The following is a 16,411-nucleotide window of genomic DNA, read 5'->3' as shown; positions in this document are numbered from 1 at the left end:
GAACGCGTCTCCTTCCTGAGCGGTGTGACGGCTGCGTGGTCCCATGGTGTTTGTACTTGCATACTATTGATTGTACAGATGAATGTTGTACCTTCAGGCGTTTGGAAATTGCTCCCAAGGATGAACCAGACTTGTGGAGGTCTACAATGTTTTGAGGTCTTGGCTGATTTCTTTTGATTTTCCCAAGATGTCAAGCAAAGGGGCACTGAGTTTGAAGGTAAGGCTTGAAATATATCCACAGGTACCACTCCAATTGACTCAAATAATGTCAGTTAGCCTATCAGAAGCTTCTAAAGCCATGACATCATTTTCTGGAATTTTCCAAGCTGTTTAATAGCACAGTCAACTTAATGTATGTAAACTTCTGACCCACTGGAATTGTGATACAGTGAATTATAAGTGAAATCATCTGTCTGTAAACAATTGTTGGAAAAATTACTTGTGTCATGCACAACGTGGATGTCCTAACCGACTTGCCAAAACTATAGTTTGTTAACAAGAAATGTATGGAGTGGTTGAAAAACAAGTTTTAATGACTCCAACCTAAGTGTATGTAAACTTCCCGACTTCAACTGTATCTCAACACCATCCATATTGGATTTCTATTTGCCATATATTTTTCAACTGTGCTGTGATGTTTCACAAAAGTTCTGAACCTTTCTATTCTCATTGTTTCTTCAGACTTTAAATTGAAAATAAACATTTCTGCTAAAAGTATTATTATATTATTGATCGAATGACTATGACTTTTCAGATCACTTTGTAATGCTATCTGCAGGGCTAGCTCCAGGTAAATATTTCATTTGCTCAGCCATTCCTGGACCTGTGACCAAAGACAAGCTACATATTGACAGTACCAAAACAAATGATCTAGTGATTATGTATTTTCGCAGCAAAATCTGCAGAGCTGGGAAGGTTGTATCCTCCATATAAATAATATTCTATTGATCACATGAATTTTGTATAATATTTCAAATTGCAAAATGTTAAGATTTGAATTGAGCGTCATTTTGCGTATCAGTTCTGTCACATCCTGACCATAGAGAGTTCTTATTTTCTATGGTAGAGTAGGTCAGGGCATGACTGGGGGGGTTCATCTAGTTTATTTAGTTCTATGTTGTTTTGGTTCTAGTTTCTTTTTTCTATGTTGGGATTTTTGTATGATCCCCAATTAGAGGCAGCTGGTCATCGTTGTCTCTAATTGGGGATCATATTTAAGTAGTTGTTTTTCCCACCTGTGTTTGTGGGAGATTATTTTGAGTTAGTGCATGTTGTACCTCTTTCGTCACGGTTTGTGTTTTGTTTGTGTTTTGTTTGTAGTTTATTGTTTGTTTTGCAAAGTTTCACATTAAAATATAAGATGTGGAACAATACCCACGCTACGCTTTAGTCTCCTTCCTACGACGAACGTAGGAAGGAGACTACGAGTGGACATGGGAGGAGATCCTGGACGGCCAGGAGTGGACATGGGAGGAGATCCTGGACGGCAAGGGGCCCTGGACGCAGATTGGGGAGTATCGCCGTCCAAGGGAGGAGATAGAGGCAGCAAAAGATGAACGGCGAGGAATTAGCACGGCAATTACGGAAGCCCGAGAGGCAGTTCCCAGTCCAGAGCTTCCGGCGACAGTTCCCAGTCCAGAGCTTCCGGCGACATTTCACAGTCCGGAACCTCCAACGACGGTCCACAGTCCGGAAACCTCCATGGACGGTCCACAGTCCGGAACCTCCAACGACGGCCCACAGTCTGGATCTCCAACAATGGTCCACTGTCCGGAACCTCCTGAGACGGCCCACAGTCCGGAGCCTCCTGAGACGGCCCACAGTCCGGAGCCTCCTGAGACGGCCCACAGTCCGGAACCTCCTGAGAAGGCCCACAGTCCGGAGCCTCCTGAGACGGTCCACAGTCCAGAGCCTCCTGAGACGGCCCACAGTCCGGAACCTCCTGAGGAAGGCCCATAGTCCGGAGCCTCCTGAGACGGTCCACAGTCCGGAACTTCCTGAGACGGTCCACAGTCCGGAGCCTCCTGAGACGGTCCCCAGTCCGGAGCCTCCAGCGACGTTCCCCAGTCCAGAATCTCCAGCAACGGTCCCCAGTCCGGAGCCTCCAGCGACGGTCCCCAGTCTCCAGCGAAAGTCCCCAGTCCGGAGCCTCCAGCGACGGTCCGCAGTCCGGAGACTCCAGCGACGGTCCGCAGTCCGGAGACTCCAGCGACGGTCGGCAGTCCGGAGTCTCCAGCGACGGTCGGCAGTCCGGAGTCTCCAGCGACGGTCGGCAGTCCGGAGTCTCCAGCGACGGTCGGCAGTCCGGAGCCTCCAGCGACGGTCCCCAGTCTCCAGCGAAAGTCCCCAGTCCGGAGCCTCCAGCGACGGTCCCCAGTCCGGAGCCTCCAGCGACGGTCCGCAGTCCGGAGCCTCCAGCGACGGTCCCTAGTCCGGAGCCTCCAGCGACGGTCCGCAGTCCGGAGCCTCCAGCGACGGTCCGCAGTCCGGAGTCTCCAGCGACGGTCCGCAGTCCGGAGACTCCAGCGACAGTCGGCAGTCCGGAGTTTCCAGCGACGGTCGGCAGTCCGGAGTCTCCAGCGACGGTCGGCAGTCCGGAGTCTCCAGCGACGGTCGGCAGTCCGGAGTCTCCAGCGACGGTCGGCAGTCCGGAGTCTCCAGCGATGGTCGGGAGTCCGTAGCCTCCAGCGACGGTCAGCAGTCTGGAGCCTCCAGCGACGGTCGGCAGTCTAGAGCCTCCACCGATGCTGGTGGGTTCGCAGGATGAAAGGGTTCTTCGCCCCGCACCAGAACTGCCACCAACACTAGACACCCCCCCCAACCCTCCCTTTTGGTTTCAGGTTTTGCGGCCGGAGTCCGCACCTTTGGGGAGGGGGTACTGTCACGTCCTGACCATAGAGAGTTCTTATTTTCTGTGGTAGAGTAGGTCAGGGCGTGACTGGGGGAGTTCATCTAGTTTATTTAGTTCTATGTTGTTTTGGTTCTAGTTTCTTTTTTCTATGTTGGGATTTTTGTATAATCCCCAATTAGAGGCAGCTGGTCATCGTTGTCTCTAATTGGGGATCATATTTAAGTAGTTGTTTTTCCCACCTGTGTTTGTGGGATATTATTTTGAGTTAGTGTATGTTGCACCTTTTTCGTCACGGTTTGTGTTTTGTTTGTAGTTTATTGTTTGTTTTGCAAAGTTTCACATTAAAATATAAGATGTGGAACGATACCCATGCTGCGCTTTGGTCTCCTTCCTACGACGAACGTGACAAGTTCATAAACCATTTGCCATGGAATCGGTACGTCAAAAATCTTTTCCCAACTATTTTGCAATCAATATGGCACAAATGTCAATTTTTTGGTCCTTAACTTAAGTATCCGCCCCTTTTAAATTTTCGCCTAAAATGACATACCCAAATCTAACTGCCTGTACCTCAGGCCCCGAAGCAAGGATATGCATATTCTTGATTCCATTTGAAAGGAAACACTTTGAGGTTTGTGGAAATGTGAAAGGAATGCAGGAGAACATAACACATTAGATCTGTTAAAAGATAATACAAAGAAAAAAATATATATATTTTTTTGTACCATCTTTGAAATGCCAGAGAAAGTTATGTTTATTCCAGCCCAGGTGCAATTTTGAATTTGGCCACTAGATGGCAGCAGTGTATGTGCAACGTTTTAGACTGATCCAATGAACCATTGCATTTATGTTAAAACATTTGTATCGAGACTTTCCAAATTTGCCTAATTTGTTTATTAATAACTTCTCAAGTTCAAAACGGCACACTCTCCTCAAACAATAGCATGGCATTATTTCACTGTAATAGCTACTGTAAATTGGACAGTGCAGTTAGATTAACAAGAACTTAAGCTTTCTGCCAATATCAGATATGTCTTTGTCCTGGGAAATGTTCTTCTTACTTACAACCTCATGCTAATCGCATTAGCCGACGTTAGCTCAACCGTCCCGTGGGGACCCACCAATCCTGAAGAATTTCGAAATGGGTATACGTTTTTATTTATCACAATTTTCTTTAACCAATTATTGTCTTAATGCAGGGCCAACAGACAAGTTCCTTACTTATTCCCCCATCCATTTTTGCAGTAATGCTGCAATTAGTTGGCTGTAATTTTGGCTAGAGCAGACATTTCCATATGTTTTTGTTAGCTGCATGTGTGGCATAACTCCAGCAATCCTATTTATGATTCAATTTATGAAGACTATACCTTTTTGAGAAACTTTTTTCTAAAAAGTATGTTTTTTTTAATCAATTAGTATATTTCAGTTTAACCACAATATTTGTTGTATTATTTGTTCTGTCTCTTCTGGTGGATTAAATTGAAATTGCAACCAACTTTCTATGGCTTGTTTTAAAAATAGCGATATTTGGGATATTATTTCCTTTTCAAAGAACTGAAAGTGACAGGTTGTAATCTGAATAAAGGGAAAAAGGCCATTCTTGAGCAAAGGGTGAGACATTCTTACTAATTTGCTAGTGAACCAGTTTGGATTTATGCATGACTTTTGTATGACTGAAGCCTTTAATGAGAGGTCTGCTTTAATATTTAATAATTTCTGCCCCCCCCCGAATTTAAATAAATAGGCCCGTTTAATTTTGTCTGGCTTTCTGTTCCAAATATAATTGAATAGTCTCTAAGTGTAGGCAAGACCATAAGCAAATAGGTAAACTGGGATATGACTAAAGAGTTAATCAGGGTGATTTTTCCACAAATAGACAGGTATTTACCTTTCCACGGTAGCAAGATAATATCTATTTTTGCTAAAGTTCTAATAAAATGTTTTGGAATGAGATCATTTCTTTCTTTCTGGATATGTATATCTACATCCCCGTCCAACCATTTTATTGGTAAACTACACGGCAATGTAAAAACTCTATATTTTTGTGATCCAATACGTAATATAATACACTAATCATAATTTGGTTTTAATCAGAGGAGGCTGTGGAGGCTGTGGAGGCTGTGAAGGCTTTGGAGAGATTCTAATTGTGGATTTTAAAGAAAACATGAATCATCAATGTACAATGACACCTGGCTTCTAATCCCTTGAAATTATTGTTGGATATGATTTTAATAGCTAAAATTTCGTAATCATAATAAATAGATATGCCTATAGTGGACAACCTTGTTTTACTTCTCTTGACAGTTTAAAACATTCTGAAAAGTAGCCATTATTTACTATTTTACACCTAGGGTTACTATACATGATTGTAACCCATTTTGTAAGAGATTCTCCAAAACTGAAATGTTCCAGGCATTTGTATATAAACCCCAGTCGTACTTTATCAAAAGCCTTTTCAAAGTCATCTATGAATAGCAGGCCTGGTTTCCCTGATTTTCCAGTGTCTATTGTTTCCAGTACTTGCCTTATATTATCTTGAATGTATCGTCCATGTAAAAAACCTGTCTGATTAGAATGAATAATGTCCGACAATACCTTTTTAATTATATGTGTCATACATTTTGCTAGAATTTTTGCATCAAAACACTGAAGTATAAGGGGCCTCCAATTTTTTTTATGGACTGGATCTTTATATTTCCCACTTGTATCCTGTTTCAGTAATAATGAAGTCAGACCTTCTTGTTAATTAAGTGTCTGAAAATCTACCATTTACATAGGAGTGGTTAAAACATGCACGATCCTCCTAGTATATCCTCCTAGTATATCAACAAAAATTTGGTATACCTCCTTAACCCTGTATTTTTCCCGGGCTGAAAGGCCTTAATGGCATCAAGAAGTTCCTCCTCTGTAATTTGGCCTTCACATGAGTCTTTGTGTACGGCTGTTAATTTTACAGTATTAATAGAAAAAAATCCATACAATTAACTTCGGTTAGTAGAGATGGAGGAGACTGAAATGAAAACATATCCTTAAAGTACTTTGCTTCCTCTTTCAAAACATAATTTGGTGAATCATGGGTGACTCCGTCATTTGTAAGTTTCATAAAACATTTTTGTGTAGCATTTATTTCTGTGTTAAAGATTAAAAAAATATTTGGTGTTTTCCCCCATATTCCATCCAGTTTGCTTTATTTGTAATAATATATTGCACTTGATCTTTCTTGAATAAGTTCCGAGGTCAGGATTTTTAAGCCTCCATATATCCAATAGGTCCATGACATTCATGATTTCATGAGGGTGATTGTTTGTAGTGTGATTTTCTTTATGGTCCATTGAGGTATTTAAAACAGTATTATAATTTCCCACCATAATAATAGAGTATTGTAATGCTTGTAGGGTTGATAATGTATTATATATTTTTTCAAAGAAGCATGGATCATCATTATTTGGTCCGTAAAGGTTAATGAGCCATATCTGTTTATGGTCCAATAAGATTATTTAAAATCATCCATCTTGGATATAGCTATTAGTTTGTCTATCCTTACTCTAATCCCATGTCATTGTTTTGTTTCAATTTTATTTTTCGTTATTGTTAATGACACCAGCTTTAGATGTGCCTCTCTTGTTATGATTATGCATGGAAAGTTAAGTCAATCATTCATGTGTGGGGATGTACCTCATACGCATGATTGTTGCAACCAGTAAAATGTCTCATTAAAGAATTGAATAAATAAGTAAATTGTTTTATAACTGATTACAAGCGGCATATCTCATGTTTTTGTGCTGAGTTGAGGGTTTGATCCAAGTCCCATGCGGTAGTTTGTATATTTCATGCTTTTCATTTTATTGTTTGTTTGGTTTCTACAACAACTCTTATAGCACCAAGCAATAACAACACTATAAAAACTGCATTCAGAATTGTACTTTCTTTTTTTAAGTACTGCGGTCATTGTGGGCTCATATAAAGCGTAATCAAATGGTTCACGTACAATGTCAGTACATGGGTGAAATGAAAGACATTGTGGGTGGAACAGAGTGTGTATGCTAGGCCTCAGCTGTAGGCAGCCAAATACCCCATTGCATCTTTGGGGCCAACAGTAGTCATGTGACCTCAATACTTTGTCATTGCTTGTGTGCAAAGCTGAATCAACAGATACAGAGGAACAAGAAAATGAACAATGTCAAACAATGTATGATCCATGATATTTCAAGAACCAGCAGCATCTGCATATAATAACAAAAAAAGTGTGATAAAAACCCAACGTTTGACGTACCCCATATCAATAATAATATCCCAACAGAAAAAACATAAATGCATATTGCTACCAAAATCTGAAGTCTAATTTGGGGTTATCTAGAACCACTAATGACTGGGGGTAGAGGGCCTAACATAGTGTTGCCTGAGCTTAGCCTGAAGGCTGTGGATTCTGTGGGGCTGCTTTGAACTGTCACAATTGAGCTTGTGGTGCAAAGATCATAAACCAGTAAAACATCAGAGTACAGGATGTCTGAGAGTGACTAACCACATTGGAGCCCCCCTCTTCTCCTCTCCTCTCCACACTGACTGGCCTGTATTGAACACAATCTTATCTAACTGAGGAGGACATGCCGGGGCTGGTCAGGCTCATGGCTTGACTAAAAACAGTCCTGCACTTCTTATAAATCATGATTTGCAGGCACCAGGTTAACATGTAATAAACAAATTGCAAATCACACTCTCTCAGTATTGATCAATTAAATCTTACACAACAATCATCTTATAGGCAATTCAAACTAGTTTTCCTAGTTTTCCTAACTGAAAATCAACTAAAACACATGTAAAAAAAAAATCTAAGGGAACATAGTTGTTTTGTGCATACTCTCCACACAAGTGAAAGTTATCCTAAACTTTTAATAGTCTATTCAATGCACAAATGAAACTTTAACTAAACTTTCCTTACTAATCCAAGAGAGAGAGAGCGAGAGAGAGAGAGAGAGAGAGAGAGAGAGAGAGAGGAGTCTGACCTGCAGCCATATAATCCATCAGCATTTGTCCCAGTCTGTAGACTAAACACGCTATCATTACACACAGCCTTACACAGAGCTTAGGGACCCTGGAGGGATTCTCAATACATGTTTATTAGCCCAAGACACAGTGTACACAAGTCGTCGGCTGTACATTACAGTAAACACCATTTTTAATGCTGATTTATAATTAGGGAACTCAGCAGGCACAGCTTAGGGGGAAGACAACAGGTGACGTGACAATGTGCTGAGGACATGACTGCTCTCCGATGATCTTACCACCTCCCACTTCCCTCTCTGGATTCCCCTCCCCTGACTAGAGCTGAAGGCTGTACACAGGAACCTCAGTATGTTTTCTTTGTGAATTCCAACAGTGGCTCACTGTAAGAGTGGTGATGCAGGCCTACTACTCTAGCGCAATTCCCTCAAGGGTATGGGTGTGTTTAATCTTTGTGATTTTACATTTGACAGTGTAGGTTGCCTCTGTGACATTATATATTAAGAAATATATGGGTGACTCCTGAGTGGCTGGCCTCTGAGCTGAGAGAGTGTTTTGCAAGGACAAGTGAAAACAGGATGCGAGCCGAGCTTGGCCCTTGATTGTGCTTGTGTGCTCCGTGTGACAAACATTCCAGGGAGTGCTTAGCGTCAGCTGTTTACATTCATGACAAGATACTCCAGTCTCAAGTATCTGCTAAGCATCAGGACCTTGAGAGAGGGGCAACATCAAGGAGGTCAACAAAGAATCGGACACCCTGGAGATACATTTGCATTGAGTCGAGAATGTTAGACAACATGGCAAAAATGAGTCTCTGTTCTTGGGCCAAACCAATCCTTCTAATTGTGAGAGGTTCCTCTGTTATTTGGAGTGAGAGGAAAACACTGTCTACTGGTTTGTGAGTAATTCAACCACAGGTAGTGACAAACACTACAATTAATGTTCGGCAGCTGGTATGGCCTGTTTTAGAACCATCTGACATATTGAAAAAACTAAATGCTACAAAGTAATGTGAAGAACCTGTAAAAGTAAGGCCTTTTGTTTAGTAGTTGTGTATACGGAGTCAATGAATAAAATAAAGTGTCACTTGAAGCCACTAACACTATGAAAAGGGTCTGAATTGTCTGAACTGAGGCAGCATGGGTAACTTACTACAGTAATAACACTGTCCCTATCGGTGCATATCAGCAGTTTCCATAGGCATGAATACCCTAAGAAAACTATCTCCCTGAGACTCATTCAAACCATCCGACTACCATTAAAGTGACTCCACTGTATTGGCCTGAAAACAAACCATTCACAAAACAAACAGCAATAAACCCTCCGCCCTTTGAATAATATAGGATAATTTGCGTCTGTATGTGCCACCGAAACGACTGTTTTCTCTCCCACCTCCACCCCGTCCATTGTGAACCCATCAGATAGAGGCTGACAGAAGCACCCACCTGTCTGAAGGCTATGCAGAGGAGATGGATCCTGTGCATTTTGAGCAACAGATAACCCCTAGTGAGGGTTCGTATTGATCCAATGCTCCACTGCTCCTTTGTGAGAGCAGCAGCTCTTTCAGATAAGAATGGGGGAATTATTTTCTCTTGAAAAAAAAATAGCTTTCACTGTTCCTACACGAAAAACATTCACTTAATTTAACACTCCATTGCTTTTGAATATAAATCATTGTGGTTGTCTCCCTCCTGTACACAAAAGCGACATATAAACATTATCATCTGACTTTAGGCATTAGAAATCATGTAGTGAGAAAACAGCTTGATACATTTCTAACTCGAACTAATTTTTTCCTCAACATTTTAAATAATCTATGGACAAAAACACACCAGCAGCACACTTTAGGATGTATACCTGTCCTTTCCCTATAGCTTTTACTGATCATTATGCTATTTGTCACTGTTACCAGGTAGAAGTCGCTGGCACCAGTCTCCCTGCCTATACAGTATCTCACTGAGCCACGCATGGCATTGATGGCGCTCCCAGGGATCTAGGATAGCCCCTGCCTGGGCTGACTGACTCTGCATTGTTGGAAAATGACCAGTAAGTAAGCATCTCACTGTTAGTCAACACCTGTTGTTTATGAAGCATGTGACAAATACAATTTTATTTGATTGATTTGATCTCATTCACAGCCAATAATGAGCCACGCTAATGAGCAGGCCGGCCGGCCGCCCTGCATGCTTCCATTAAGCAGTGCTGTGATTCATGCTCTGTTCTGCAGGAAATCATCATGCCCAATGCATTGTGGGTCCAGAGATAAACTGATGAAGTCTTTTTATAGTATCAGGGAGATTTGATCTATCTCTCTTATTGCAAAGTACATGTGGTCTTCTTGAATTCATATTGAACATGTTATATCCTATTAAAAACCTTGTTTTCGTGTGGGTTTTCACAACCTCTGTTATTCATTTATTCAGCTGTATACTAATCAATTGGAAGTGTATCTGCTGATCACTACCAAATACGATTTAATAATGTATACTAATCAATTGGAAGTATATCTGCTGATCACTAACAAATACTATTTAATAATAGGCCTAGCCCACAGATTGCACTGGATAAGGCTGTTTTTATGGCTATACGTCAATATCATGCTCTTAATGCATTCAAAACATCAGGGTAAGATTCAATGTTGTGTATATAACCAAAAGTTCAAATGAATACATCCTGGAAAGAACACCTGTGATACATCCATGTGCGTCAGCCTCTTGAAGCTCTACCCAGTACTGTATATCTGATAAGGCTTAATCAGCACAGGGTTGTCATGATAAAGCATTTCATCAGTATCTCTGTCTCGAAGAAGAGCCTCACTGTCTGCTCCAAGGATGGGAAATGAAGACTCTCTCTCTCTGTCTCGTTCTCTCTCTTTCTCTCTCTCTCTCTTTCTCAAGTCTGAATCAGTAGACACTTCATAAGTCTCAGGCAAAGGCGCGGGTGGGGGAGGGTCTCAAAAGGGTAAGTGATTGCCCTCTAGGGGACGAGGGAAAAAAGCAGTCGGGCCTTATCGTCCCCAGCCTCCAATAGCACTGCTGGCTGCCACCCAGAGCCCAGAGCCCGACGACGGGGGTGCAGCCTTAGCCGAGCACTAGCTGGGAGGGAGACCCACACTGTAGTGCTGCTGCCTCTTGTCACAGCAAACTCAGCAGGAAGGGAGGGAGGGAGCCCATGAGCTGCACATCCTAATGTTGTTGTCAGAGAATGGTGTTGGTGCATGCATGCTCCTAGACGGGCCTTAAGACAGACCACATCAACAACATGCTGAAGATAAATAGGGTCTACTGGATACTGTTAATAACACTATAGTAGATACAGTTGGTTGATTGAACTATTATCCTAATAAGTAACGTTTTTTTTATCGTGGTTATAAATTGATAAATATGAGATGATGAAACAGTGTTTACAAATGTATTGTTATTCTAAAATCAACAGAAGGTGCCTGGTTCATCCTATTATTAAGTATATGTATTAATGAAATTAAAGGCAATGAATTGAATTTAATGAACAACTATATTTAGGCATGCAGACAATTAAGAGACAAGAGACACACTTAATACAGACTGTAAAGGTGTGATACTGTTGTTGCCATGTAATAACTGCCATGTAATATCTGTGAATTACAGTAGCCTATTGCTAATCAAGGCTACTGATTTCCAAGTGCCACTGAGGACACAATGTATGCAGTCCGCGCGCTGGCTGTAACAGTGTCCAAGCGCCACCTTCAGTGTATCCAATAAAATTAAAATAAATCAATTTAAAAAAACAACTGTTAACTGACACATTTTTCTAAGCGTGTGTGAGTCAGATACATTATTACCAGGCTACTGCGCGTCTCTCCTAGTCTTTCCATTCTGATACTCTGACTGAATTATTTTAGCACAGCTAAAACATAAAATAAAGAGAGTTTTATCATTTGCTCTTCTCATTGCTCGTTCATCTTCAGAGGATTGTGAGCTAAGTGTATGTTTAATATGCCTGTTTCGCGCAGCATGTGTCCGGGCCATAGACATTAGGGTCCAGACAACGTACCACACGACCCACCTCCAAATCCTACCTCCAATGAGAGCTAGGGAGGGCGGAATAACGGGTTAAGGGACTGTATGGAGTCTTTTGGGCGGAGTGGAGGGGACGTGATTGGATACTTATCAATGACGTAATGGACATGAAAAAGCTAATAACTAGTTAAGAAGGCAGTTTGTAACTCTGGAAAAGAGACCAGAGCTTGGGACACAGAGGACGTGGACACATTGGCGAAGCGAATACAGAGATTTGGCAGTGGGCTGTTAGACACTGCAACGTCTGGGGGAAGATAACTTTTTAAACAGGACCATGGTGCAGCACACCGACAACAGCGAGACGGAGGGCACCATGTCCAGGGAGGCTACCGATTCCGAGGAGAGTGAATTTATTGCTTGCAGCCCTGTGCAGATAAACCCAGACTGGTGCAAGACAGCAACCGGCCACATAAAGAGACCGATGAATGCATTCATGGTTTGGTCCAAAATTGAAAGGAGAAAGATCATGGAGCAGTCCCCGGACATGCATAACGCCGAGATTTCCAAAAGGCTGGGGAAAAGATGGAAGATGCTAAAGGACAGTGAAAAGATACCCTTCATCAGGGAAGCGGAGAGGCTCCGGTTAAAACACATGGCTGATTATCCCGATTACAAGTATAGACCCAAGAAAAAACCAAAGCTCGACAGTTCAAAACCATCAGCACCATCTCCGGAGAAATCTTGCAGCAAAATGGCAAAGACTTCCGGTAAGAAATGCTCCAAAATAAAGACTAAGACCCATTCTAAATTGTCTCACCGCTACGGGGATGACTGTGTGTTCCCAAAAGTTACAAAGACTGTTAAAAGTGAACTCACAGATGATGATGACGATGATGAATACGAGGAGGACTATCGTATGCGGATTAAACAGGAGGACGAGGAGGAGATGAGGCCGTATAATGTAGCAAAAGTTCCCACAAGCCCAACGTTGAGCTCCTCTGCTGAGTCCGAGGGAACCAGCATGTATGAAGACGTACGGAATGCGGCTCCGAACAGACTGTTTTACAATTTCAAAAACAGTACTAAGCAGAGCACAATGTACCCAGCTTCCGCCTCACCAGCATCTTCTAGGTCAGTTTCAACATCTTCCAGTTCCAGTGAGGACGCGGACGACTTGCTTTTTGACTTCAGTTTAAATTTCGCCCCGAACGCTCAAGGGCCGGAGGTGGGCAACCCGAATTCAGGAAATCTCTCCCTCTCTCTTGTGGATAAAGATTTGGACTCATTCAGCGAGGGCAGTCTGGGCTCTCACTTTGAATTTCCAGACTATTGCACACCAGAGCTCAGTGAAATGATAGCAGGGGACTGGTTGGAGGCGAACTTTTCTGACTTGGTGTTCACATATTAAATTGAAAAGATCCGACTTATAACAGAGAAGGATAAATGAAATGATGTCCTGTTCAAGTTGTTCCTATAGCCCTGCCTCCTCTGGTTTCTAGAGGTCGGGGGAGGAGGCGAGGTGAGGTTTGAGGAATTAGATGCTTATGAAGCTGGTACTGTAGCAAAAAAGTCTGCAAATGTTTTTCTGGCAGAATGACAGGGTTTTATGGATTTTTCTGTAGGTCTAAAATTACTGTTCAACTAAAACGGACCACAAAGGGAAAAATCTGTGAACTTCTATGCATCTTATCCTCTTTAAACTGCAGGGAACTGAAAACGTAGGACTGTGGACTGACTCAAAGCAAATCCTTGAACTGACAATGTTCAGGATGTTACTTTACAATGGTTTTATGTAATTTCTATATGCCGCAAACATTTTTTTTTGTAACTGATTCCGTTTACCTCCTGATTTGAAAATGAAGCAGTCTAAACCTCTTCAGAATACAGGTGCGGAGGAAACATTTTGATACATAACAGACCTCATCTTTTTAAAAGAAAAGTAAAATATTTTCAGGCATATTTTTGTACAGTTAAAAGGGAATGTTCTTACTGTGCTTTCAGTGAGTTTCAGGCACTTCTTCCCATTATCATTTGTTTTCGCATGCAAGGAAGTCCTGGTTTTAAGGATTAAGTTAAATTAAAACTTGCATCAAAATGCCTTGTGGATTTTAAGATTTTGTACAGTTGTAGAGCAGATTTGTTAAGTATTTGTAGAAGATAGGCTACAATGACATCATGGGGACAACATACCTCAGTGATGGGATTAGTTTCAAGATTGTATATGTACTGTAATATAGTAAAGTTAGGAGTTTATGTATATCATACTCGTGATATGTGGATGGGTCCCAAATCGCAGGTGTGAAACTGGATTTTGGTATTTTTTATGGCACATACTGTTTTTTCCCCCCTCATTTTTTGTGCAATATATACTTTTAAAATACAGGCCATCTGCATTTTGTAGCAAGTGATGGAAAAACAGCCTTGTGCACTGTCAATATCATTACCTGTCACGATGCTGAACTCTGCCTCGACAGAATATAGACAAATCAGCTGGAACTGATACAAAATGACTTAATATGGCCATGTGGTGTGATGCATTTAAAAGGCAAAACAAAGATACCAATTTGAATGTTATTTGACTCACAAGTTTGGATATTGGGCATATCCAAAACATATCTCAACCAAACTGTGTAAAACTGACCCCAAAATTCTGGGGGAAAAAAGAGAAGTACTGCAAGGGGCATACTTTAATGTGGGTGGTCTGGCATCAGTCAAGCAAGCAAGCAAAAAATAACATTCCGTAGTCCTGTTTCATGAAATGAAATGTTTTATTTCAAACTGAAGACTGCCTTCTTTTCTTAAACATTAACCATAAACCTGTATTTTTGTTTCTTGCACTTAAGACAGATATTGTTTATTTTTATGTGGGTCTTACATATGAAGTCTGTTTGAGTACAAGGTTTGGAACATGACCTAATTATATGCCAGGAAAATGTTAAAAGGTTCATGGCAGTAGTTATTTCACATTCCAAGTGTGAATCTCTCTTTGACTCATCTTTTAATAAACAAGTACATACCACCATCAACTGTCCTTTCAGTTTGTGAATAATACAGTATGTATTGTTGATCTTGAAAAGGGGTCATGACAGAAAATGTTGGATGCATATTTTTGTCAGAACAGACAGCTTTATGGCCATAGAAAAACATCTTAATTGTATTGCATGGGAACAATTTTGCTTATAATGTGCATATTGCATAGGAATAATGATGATGAGTAAATAACATTGCATATTGGCTGAACTCAACTGAAATGGCCTCAAACTGATATGTGAAATCGCATTGAATAAAACCAACAGGTATACATGAAAACTACAGTGTTGAAATATATTGCATATAAAAATGTGTATTCCAGTTCTCCCTTTACTTGCATAATGTGACTGTAAGGACACCGTAGCTTTAAGAAATTGAAAAGCGCGCTCCAACACGCTGAGCAATGTGATTGGTGAATTTGTGCTTCCTCATAAACGGTGTTGGTAACCAGAGACGCCACTCACAAGCCCCTTTTTACATCAGTTCTCTCAGCATGTGTGCCTGCCTACTGGCTCCCTGTCTATGCCTGATTCGGAATTACCCCTCTGAGCTAAAACACAACATCTCATCTTAGACCTAGAATAGAAATGATTACATTCCAAGAGTTGAGTATGAACAGAATGCGCGCCACTGCGTGCGTCAATTCTACAGGTGTTTATCGTTGCTTGTTTACCAGACAAACTGAAATAGGTTCTAAAGCATTGACTTATCTGTTATAAACTTGTCATGTTATCTTCACAGTTTAATTGGTAAACAAATATAGAAGGATGAGGGAAAGCTGCATATCAGTTATTTATAGGCCTTATGTCAAATATGGATATGGATTTACGCATGTGTAATAATAGCAACTACATAATAACAAGCCTCACTGATGACTGTCTCCCATCTGTAAGGAGAGAAGTAACGATATTCAGAAATACACGTGACTTGAAGGTCGAGCAGTATGATCAATAACAGGCTGCTTGTTGGCAGTAACAGAGATTAAGAATAAAGTTCTGAGTCAACTAAAACTCCACATGAAATATACTCTGTAGGATATCTTCAATATAAACACAAACATTTACTGTCAGTCTGGCATGAAATACTGTGTGGCTGACAATAAGGGTAGCAAATACATAGCATGATTGCGCTGTCGGTTGATGAATAATAAGTGATCACATATAAGAGCGGGGCTCTCGCTTTTTTCCAAGGGGAAAAAATGCACTCTTTCTAAACAGTCTTTGCAATGTGTACCTAAACCATAATTCAAATGTTATTGGTCACATGAGAAAAGAAGGCGGTCTTCATTATCCATACACATAGCGCACAACACGATATGAACGATATTATGATCAATATTTTTTAAATATCAAAACGAATTCGTGATGACATTTGTTGGTTTCTCCCTTTCACAATGTAGACTGGCGTCTGACATGGATGATTGTTAAACCATGGAGATGCTGCCTTTGTCACCACTGAGAACCAGTGGGCACAAGTCGTCACTGGTAACCTATCAGAAGTCAGGAGGAGCCCTGCATGGCTGGAAATGGTC

The 16,411-nt window shown here is 41.2% G+C and overlaps 1 pseudogene; it reads left to right on the top strand.

The window, feature by feature from the left end:
* Window positions 1-12,008: 12,008 nt before the first annotated feature.
* On the top strand, window positions 12,009-13,354 carry LOC115172836 (transcription factor Sox-11-like; annotated as a pseudogene).
* The last annotated feature ends 3,057 nt before the right edge of the window (window positions 13,355-16,411 follow it).

This window comes from Salmo trutta, chromosome 33 (genome assembly GCF_901001165.1).
Source record: "Salmo trutta chromosome 33, fSalTru1.1, whole genome shotgun sequence".
Taxonomy (NCBI): Eukaryota; Metazoa; Chordata; class Actinopteri; order Salmoniformes; family Salmonidae; genus Salmo; species Salmo trutta.
The sequence above is the reverse complement of the archived record's forward strand: the minus strand, read 5'-3'. Positions and strand labels throughout refer to the sequence as shown.